Source organism: Cryptomeria japonica, chromosome 3 (genome assembly GCF_030272615.1).
Source record: "Cryptomeria japonica chromosome 3, Sugi_1.0, whole genome shotgun sequence".
NCBI lineage: Eukaryota > Viridiplantae > Streptophyta > Pinopsida > Cupressales > Cupressaceae > Cryptomeria > Cryptomeria japonica.
Genome location: NC_081407.1, coordinates 535634330 through 535644813, shown reverse-complemented (window position 1 = coordinate 535644813; position 10484 = coordinate 535634330).

Sequence of the window (10484 nt, the reverse complement as noted above, 5' to 3'; positions counted from 1 at the left end):
ATCAATGACAAAACCATACCAAAATACCAACACCTGCACTAGTGGCAAAGGGAACATTTGGTCTTGCCAATAGCCTATGAGGTTATCAATAAGATATACACTGATGCAGACCTATGTTTTGTCAGAATTTTAACGAACTCGGGCATTTTAAAAAAAAAAATCAAATTTGATCATAATATGCCTTATCAATCGGGAACCTTCATCGGAACCTTTTGAAGCTATTCATATTCATAGAAGCATGGGATCGAGATAACACATGCTAATGAAATCCATCAGCAAGACTTACACTAGCGTCGAAGGGAACATTTGGTCTTGTTGATAGTCGATGAGGCTATCGGTAAGACATACACCGATGCAAACCTAATGTATCAGAGGGAGTTACATCAATGAGAAAGTCATCAAGGAAGGTCATTCACATTGCCAAAACAACTTTCTAGTTATCCCGAGCTGAGTTTGTGTTGCCCATGCTTTTCTCGTCAGACAAACTCGGGCATTATTATTAAAAAAAAACATAACGCGGGTTCATTTTAAAAGAAACCAAGCATAGGTCGAGAGCATCGTTTGCCAAAGTTGAAGCTTATCTTGCCTCCCTCCCCCTCAGAGCGATCTCTCCATAATTGTGTGCTCCCTTGTAAGGTTTTTTTTGCAATCAAGGGCATGCATGTCTTTTCTTAAAGAATATTAATTCCATGCATAGTAGATTACGTTTTCCAATTTTTTTTTATTTGTGTAAATGTGTCTTAGTTGTTTTTCATAAGTTTGGTCTACATCCTAGAGATTGTCTTTGGATTCTTACAATGTACAATATCCATTCATCCCCAAATGAAGACACTAATGGAACTTGCAAAAATATTGCAAAACTATGTAATTTATTGCTTGAAAACCCTAAACTCTAAGTCAACGTTAGTTGCAATTCACTTTGTCATAGATTTTGGTCACAGTCGCAAGCTAAATTTTTTGTGTTTTTAATAACAATCGGGTCCTGAAATTATCACATTAATAATCTCTCATTTGTTTTAAGTGTGTTCTCTTGTCAAAACACTACAAGGTTGTTGTCCATTACTCTCAAATGACTGAGTTTGGTGTTTTACTCTTTATTTTTGTTATTTATTTCATTCAACATGATCATGAAACTTGCGCTCTATCATGGTGATTATCAACTCATACTATTTATTTCACTAATGATGATAAATCTTCTTTGACCTTTATGACAGTGAGGTCCTATCTATTTATTTCCAACTATTATTCACTATAAACTATCTTCTTTCTTGTACAATGACCTTTTATCACTATAGTATTCTCATTGAATGAAAGGTGAATGGCTTTAAATATGTCACCTTTGATTATCTTCTATTATCATCCCTTTGAAAAATAGACTGTCATTGTGAACCTTGCACCAATGTTGAATGTCTCGTATTTGAGTGTTCATGGCTTCTCCTATGATTATATAATTGTTGTTGTTGATCTTCAATGAACATCATGTCATCTCTCAGGATCATGGGTTCATCAAACTAAACTTTGTTGATTATATGATCACGATGTTTGTCATGTATGTCAACTATCTAGCTTCTTATCTTTTTTTCATTTAGTATTGACTCTAGCTCTCTATTCTTTGTAACTCTTATTCTTATAGATATTGGTAAGATATCAGTATGTGTGATATCTCTCAATACCCTCTTGTCCTTTATGATTGAACATCATTTTGGATTTCTTAAGTTCTTACTCTCTGCTCTAGCTGTATTCAATATTTGTTCACCATGTTCTCATACAATGATTATCCTTGCTTGAGAGAAAACTATCCTTATCTTGAAAAAACAAATGATGACTATCCTTTTTCATCAATGGTCATTCTTGAATATCTTGTTATGGCCCTTCAAGGTTGTGATTGCTAACTATTTTTTACGATGGTAAAATTCATATCAAGCAAAGAGGGCATCAAATAGTTAGATCTAAGCATTTCCATCCCACCATACATTGTCCAAGTGGTTGTACAACATAGTTGACCAATACCATATAGTTTAGGCAAGGATAGAATCTAAAACCTAAAATTTTTAAGGGAAGACCATTGAGCACAAAGAAAGGGGACATGCATATGCCATCCATTGACTCCTACAACACCAAAATGTAGAAAACTATTTTCTTGTTTGTGTTTTTGCCCTTTTACTATATAGGCTTCTTGTTTTCTTTAAACTTAGAGGCTATGAATATTCTCTAAAAATCCAAAATCCACTCAATTTCTCAAACAACTCAATAATGTTAAAAGGTTTGATAAAAAATTGCATTTCAAGGAGTACATTGTATGTAATGAAGGAAAAATGCCTAAGAACATATGATGTTACAGGCACAATTGAAGGCACGATTCACCATGAATAGGCATGTATATATAAAAAAACCATTTAACCTCCTTTAGATATTAGAGGGTGTAAAGTTATTTGACATTCATTTGAGGGTGCAAATTTATTTGGCATTCCACAACTTATGTGTGCTATAGAAATTGAATCAACTATTATGTGTCAGAGGACACTTGTTTCAAATTTTCTACAACCATTTCTTGCATCGGTTGTGGAGAAATAGTTCATGCGCTTGTCCATGTTTTTGTTGCAATTTGAATAGTAATTGGTAGAAAGAAAAGTATCACAAAAGATTAGAGCAACAATAAATAGAGCAAAGATATACATAGTCACCATAGATTTGATTTACTTCTTGGTTATCCTAAAACTTTTTTAGACCTTTTTTTTCCTTCGCACAAATAAAATCTAATGTCATCTTCTTTAAAGAAAATCTTTCTAAAGTAATAAAGTTGTCTTCTTTCTATTCATCCATGGAATTCCTTTGTTTAGAATCGATTATAATATAAAAGGAAATTGCATGTGGATTGCATTAGAATTTGATATCATTAGGACAACATAGGAATTTGTATGAGCACTTGAAATCTCCAAAACAATTGTTTGGCCTAATACTTTTCTTGAGAAGAAAAAGAGAAAGTTGCTACCCAAACTAAGCACAAAAAACTCTTCCAATTTCTTTTAATACTACTAAGCTAAGATAACAAAGGTGAGAAAATTCTTAAAGATCAAAAGTGCAAAAGGTCAATTCCATAGTAAAAGATCGAAACAACATATCAAGTTCAAAATTACAAGTGTGAGGATCACTTTCATAGCTATGGGATTTAATACAACTATTTGTAGGTCATAGATTCTATTAAAATGTATACTTAACCCAAGAAGACAACAAAACAGTGAGCACAATCATGTCACTACTCATTAGTAATTGTTCTTGTGTTTATCTTCAACTGTTAGAGAGGTTTTTAGACATTCAAAATGTCATATCAATCACAAGATGGAAAATGAAAAGAGTCAAAGGTGCAAATATAGTAAGGTTGCAGTCAGTTAGGAATCACATAAGATAATCGTATTAATATTGCATGACCACAATCATGGAAAAGAACAGAAATCTATAGTAAAAGACAAAAAAAATGATTGTCCTAATAGTCAGGGAGTTCACAAGTCAGTTGTAAAAGCATGCCACAGTCTAAAAGGGAATAAATGATTGTCCTAACAATAAAAAAGAGTCTTAGATGACCAAAAGTCATGAGAGTGGACTAATGGTTGGAGCATTTCATAGCATTCTCATAGTCAATTGGTGCATGAGCACCTAATTGGCCTTCAAGCCTCTATGAGGCAAAATTTGAAAGTTTTATTTTTTAAAGTTTCAAATATGTAAATAAGGTCAAATATGAGCATTTGTGTTGTACATGTAGCAAAGGATAACCTATAATACTACATGGAAAGGGAATCATATAGCAAACAATGCATCCAATGAACATGCAATTGTAGAAGAGAGTGAGTAGAATGAAGAATTAAAGAAGGTAGAGGGATGCCTACGACAATTTCCTTCTTCAACAGGAGTATGTGGTCCATTGTATAGTTCTTGGTCCTCAACATATTCCTCAACTACTCATTATGATCTATCCATGCAATTGAAGTGTATCATCTCACTCCAACTATTTTCCTCCTTAAGTATTTTTTTAGACGCCATGATGAGGGCATTTCTGTTGATAAATGGTGAGTCATGTACCATTAAGATTATTTATATTAACAGATTATATTTTTTTCTATAGATTGACAGGTAAGTTTTTGTTACCACCATCAAATATTATAGCTTTCTCATACCAATAATTATCCGCCATTATGAAAGATATTGGAATGGAGTATCAAGTAATAGATGCTTGTCCCAATGATCATATTATATACCATAAACAACATGAATTTGGAACCAAATGCCTTGAATGTCATATCAGTAGATATCAAATAGATCAAATAAAAAAAGAGGTACCTTGCAAGGTTCTTTGTTATATTCCCATTATTCCACGTATGCAACGATTATTCAGGTGCACTAGTTTGACACAATTTATGGATTACCATGCATGCAATAGAAGTTGAGATGACATTATTCAAATGCCTATGAATGGTTCAACATTTATGGAAATTTGACAGTGAACTCCTTTGTTTTCGTACCTATATTTTGCCTTCATGACAGTGAACAAAACAACTTGTTTCTTCTCAATCGATGTCTTAACAGTGTAAAGGATTATCCACCTTCTTCAAAATAACATCTACTCATCAGGACTCCTCTTGATGTACTCATTGTGTTGTTGATCATGACTAGTATAAGCTCACTCATGATTTATTTTCATATTATAGTCTAGCAGTTTCCTAACCTCCTTCAAACTCTATCCTTGTATTTGCAAACTCTTAAGCTTTTTGGGAATATCTATCTAGATAAGATCCTCACTGTCATGGTTGATCCTTCTATCCTTTAAATTGTGATTTAAAACTAGGGACATTATTGGCTATCCTATGCTCTAAAATTCTATAACAGTGGTTTTAAATTCATAGTGCCTTTTGTATGTTCTAAATACTCCTTGTCTGTATTTTTCATTGTATTTTAGCATCTCACTATCATTTTAATGTCATTCTTTAATTTTTTGGCCATAATATTTAATGGTAACCTTCTTTATTGGTTGTCTTGAAGAAGAATTATCTTTCATGGTACTTGTGTTCCTTTGAGTTTGGCTTTAAGAGTCTCCTATAGAATATGATAGTTATCTCAAGTCATAACTAACTCTTGAAGGGTTCATAACTCCACTAAGACTGCTAGAACTACTTCAAAATCCATCCACTTTGTTAGGCCTTGAAGTGATGTTTACATTATTCAGTCAAGTGATGAATTAAACCCCTTTAGTGGTTGCATGATAGAGTCTAACTATTCATATGAACTTCAAGAAGTAAAAATGGTTGGAACTCATTTTAAGTAAACAAAACTTGTTTGCTTATTTGGCACTTTCAACTCATATTAAGATATCATTAGAGATTATAAGAATACGCTTTGATGGCTCATGATAGTGATATGAATGCTACATAAATAAATTTCATCCTTTGCATTGATTCATGATGATGCAATTGAGATTTAAAGTATTTTCATGACATTTTGATTGATCACTGAGCTTTCTAGTATACCTTCAACTAGGCTATTGATTGATCAAAACTCTTAGATCCCACTATTACTCTATTTTAGACTTTCTTTGGGTGGGAATATTGGCTGCTACAAGGTCATTTTTCTTATCCTTCATCATATTGTGACTTATTTTCTCATTGTGCTTCCTCATCATTAAAGCTTTCTCTATTTATTTTGCTTCTCTTGTTGATCATTGTCATGGCCTTCGTCGTAACAAGATTTCAGACAAATCTTGAAATACTGCTATCATTCTACTATGACTACTATAATAGTCCAAGGAGAGCTTTCAACTACACCTTGGTCATTGTGTATGCATTTAAATTCTTTGTCTTCATTAGGCACAAATATCATTATTTTGTCCTCATGCAACCTTATTTCCAACTCACTATTTTTTTAAAAATCTTTCATTGCACTTTTTTGAGATTTCAAATGACTGTATTTTTTGGGTTTATGGCATCTTTTGCCTGACCTTGCACTATCATTGAACTACCCTATCAACAACCGCATGTGTGTGTGAAAAAGTGGAATAAGTCTGATAACTGCAGGCACAACACTTCAATTAAGTCATTTCATTTATGGTTAGTAAATCAATAATCAATAAATAATAAACCATAACAAAGCGACTAATTGCCTTCTAAAAGATGCAAGTATAAGATTGCTCTCAGATTTTTATAAGAAATACCAGTGACTAGACTACACCAAGACGAAGGATTTAATCTATATGATATGAGATATTAAGCTAAAATGGATGCAAGATGGATGAATAATTCAAGCAATAATGGATTCAAGCAACAATGGAATAAATTGAATATGGATGCAAACAATCTAAAAAAAAGTATAATGTATTCAATGACTCTAGAGAAAAATAAGCGTAATAATAATCTCCAAGCATGTTCACAAAAAATCTCTGGGGTGTTTTGAATGAGAGATGAAGGCTGAATTTATAGAGAATTACAAAAAAACTCAATTTAGGATTAATTGAAAAAAATTGAGAAATCAGATTTAGTTAACCTTGAGATAGATTCCAATTATAGTTTAATTGAAATGCATCTAAATTAGAAGTTCAAGTTGCATTGGAAATAAGATTTAATTAATTCCATGCACTTGTGATAAAAATAGATAAATCTTTGATTTATTCAAGAAAAGAGTCTTTTAATGCAACTAAACTTCTTTTTCTGAAAAGCCGCGAGTTCCAATTTTAGAGAATGATCAATAATTCAATTAATTGCTTTTCCAATTTCAAGTTCTAAATTTAGAAAAAGAAATAATATCTCAAGTTTGATTTCTCTCTCAATTCAATTATTTTATTTTATTTTCAATTTAACTCTTGCTTTGTAATTAATTCTTCTTTTGTAATAAATTAATTCCTTTTTTTGCATGAATAAATGGCAAATTTATTAATTAATTAAATATGCTAGGATATTTAATATATTAAACATGATAATTTATCAAAAATGATTTTCTTGGAATGATTCAATTAATTAAATAAATATTTAATTAATATTGAGTAATTGATTTGCCATGTGACATTTGATGATTAAAGAATTAATAATGTGCTCAAAGTTGATTTAATTGTCTTTGGTTAGGACCTTGGTGATGTTGTCGAGATTAGGGGCCCATGGTTTAGATGACCCTTTTTAGGGTATTACATTTGCCCCTCTTTGAATTAATGTGCGGGCAGTGTGTTGGTTTAAAGAATAGTTGATGTCTAGGAGATGCCAGTTTTGAACTTGATTGATCACGAACTAGATAAAAAGCGAGGTGTTTAGCTTGATTTGAAGCAAAGAAGTTGAACATAGTCTGATTTTTTCGATATTGATCCCGAACTTGATTGAATTAGGAATGATAGAGAGAAAAGGTACTGAACTTGAACTTTATTGATCAAGAAGCGGATCTTACTGATCTAGAAGTTGATTTAACTAGACACATCGAGCGAAGATAAAATCAATCTTGAACTTGATGGATCAAGATACAATGAGCGAAGATAAACTGTCCAACTTGATTTGATACGATGAAATTGATTCAGATGAAGACAAATATCAGCTTGATTTGAAGTGATGAAACTGATATGCCCCTAGCGATTGATTTGATTCAGATGATTGAGAGATCTCAACTTGATGTGAAGCGATGAAGCTGAGATGCCCCTTTAGAAATAAGAATTTGATTTTCTTTAGTTGAAAAGATTTTTGCTCGACTTTGATGAAGATTTGAGAGTTTTCTTGACTTTGAAGATGTGAGGTCATGAGTATGCCCCCTCCGGAGCAAAATCAAAAGATAGCAAGGGTATATGATTATAGGCAATTTTTGGCGATGATAATTATTTGAGCACAAATGATTCCGAGGAATTTTTGAAAATTTGGTGTTGATTGATGTTGAAGTTGAGCGCAAAGTTGTTGTGTAGAATAAAATTGAGATTGAATGTTGATTCATGAGAAATTGAGCGTAATTTGAAGAAACAATGAGCATTTGATGAAAAAGCACTAAGTGGTCCAAATTCTGTGAAATTGACTAGACTAATGATCTTGAATTTCGATTTCGATCCTAAAAATGGAATTAGAACGGGCGAATTAGCTAAGGGTACAATTTTCATGTCCATTAGAGCAAGTTGAAAAATTAGGGTTTTGGCTATATAAGGGGTAAAAGTGTCATTTTCAAGTCATTTTAACCTTCCAAGTTTGAAAATTTGAAAAGCCTTCTGCGAAGAAAAATGGTGGTTCCCACTCATGAGAATCGATTCGAGCACCAAAGAAAACATAATCAGCCTTGAGATTATGAGCCATCAGTAAGTGATCTATCTTAAGCCAGTTATTCATTTCAATTTTGAAATTTTTTGTTGATTTTTTCAATTTTTGGCATGTTTATAGTTAGGATTTCACGTTTTGTCATGTGAGACAAGATCCTATCTCATACAACAAATTGATAAAGTGTATTTTGTCATTTAGAGTCATTAGTTTTGTCGTTCTAGGCTCACCCTTGTATCATACGACAACATTCATAAGAGACCATTTTGTTGTCCAAAGTCTATTCTTGTATCGTATGGGAGTCTTTTGTCGTACGAGGCCTATTCCTGACTCATACGAGTTTCTTCCCTTCTATGTTTTATTGTTTGGAAAACAGTGAGCATTTTTTAAGGTTCAAACTTGAAATTTTGACTTGGCAATTGACGTAGTTGAGTTTGTGTGATGTTTTGCTTCTCTTGTAGGCTTATTTGGAATGTTTACTGATGCTTCATTGTTTGATTTTTTGTAGGTTTGTTTGCCTCATGTTCTTTTTAGATGCATCTATCCACCTACTATGACATTATTTTGATAGTTGTCAGATGTTGAGCAAGCACATATTGATTTGTGTGGTTTCACCCACCTTCTTTGGTTACCCGATATTCATGTGAATCACGAGATGCTCACAACATTAGTAGAGAGATTTTATTCTGAGCATAGCACCTTCCATTTTCCAATTGGGGAGATGACCATCACTGCCGTGGACATTTACAGGATTCTCTATATCCCTTTTGTTGGGGGTAAGGTAGATTATGATGCAACACAACTTCCTAGATTACAGGTTGTCAGACGTGTATTCAGGGATCTAGATATCTTGACACGTTCTATCAGTTGGGACATTATGATGAGCAAGTATAGTGAGGCTTTTCCTCTGGCTTGTGTTATAGTAGAGTTTATCAGTTGTTTTCTTATGCCGGATAGAGGACAGTAGGGATTCCTTTGTGGATGGGACAAGATGCTAGAGAGGCTTGTTGAGACCCCTTAGACACTAGGCTAGGGTTCTTGTATATTGGCCCACATGTATCGCGAGATGCATGAAATTGTTTATTGGGAGGGGAAGAAAATGGTTGTAGGAGTCTTGATCTTATAGGTATGGGCCTAGGAGCACCTCCTAGTTTGTAGGCTGATTGTAGATGATGACAGAGAGCCTGGTCAGCCTATTGTGTATAGATATTCAGTATATGTCACGCAGCCCCATTTGGGCAAGACTGATTTTTGGCGATGATAGTTAGATGACTTGATAGCTGTGGTATGGAGACCTTACAGGGGTTTAGAGCCATGGGATTATTGGAGGATCATACGCAGAGATCTGTTTATTACATGCCCACTCATTGGTAGATCACAGACTATGGTGGAGCGATTCGTGGTATCTCAAGTGATGAGGCAGTATGGTAGGCCTCAGGGGATCTCACAGGAGTTCATAGCATACGTGAGATATGCTGATGAGGAGAGGTGGGGATGGGCACTGAGGTTATCATATGTCTTAGGTATGTAGGAGGTGACTGGATTGTAGCGACTCTGATGGGACTATATGGATAACATTGCAGATGTGGGGGTATTGCCCCAGTACAGGGATTAGTTCCAGCAGCATCCATTCCCTAGATTTACAGATCCAGCAGAGAAGGCACCTCATATTGAGGAGATTGAGGATGATGCCCCTGCACAGGGATAGGGATAGAGATAGGGATTGGGACAGAGAGCTGAGGCTTTGAGGCGGACAAGTGGCGATCCTGGTACAAGTAGCACTAGGGTTCCAGCTAGAGTTAGACAATAGAGGGGTGAAGGTGGATCCCTAGGTAGTGTTAGTGTTAGGTTGGGTGGATTTGAGGAGGAGCGAGTAGCTTAGAGACAGGTGAGACAGAGATGGGAGGAGCAGGGTGGAGCTGGAGGCAGAGATGGGGGTGGAGAGCCTGCGAGAGAGGAGGGGGCCGATGCAACATGGTCAATGAGAGTATGTCTAGCGGATCTGCAGTCATAGTTGACAGTGGCACAGACTTAGTTGGCGGAGTGAGACCGATAGCTATCAGATCTTAGAGTAGAGAGAGACCATCAGGTCTCAGAGATGAGAGAAAAGAGAAGGGTAGAGATAGACGCTTGCGGCAGGAGGTTTTGCACTAGACCAGTCGGGTGGCTTATTATGTTGTAGCTTACAATGCAGCTATTCCTGCAGCGCAGTAGGTTGTACCATAC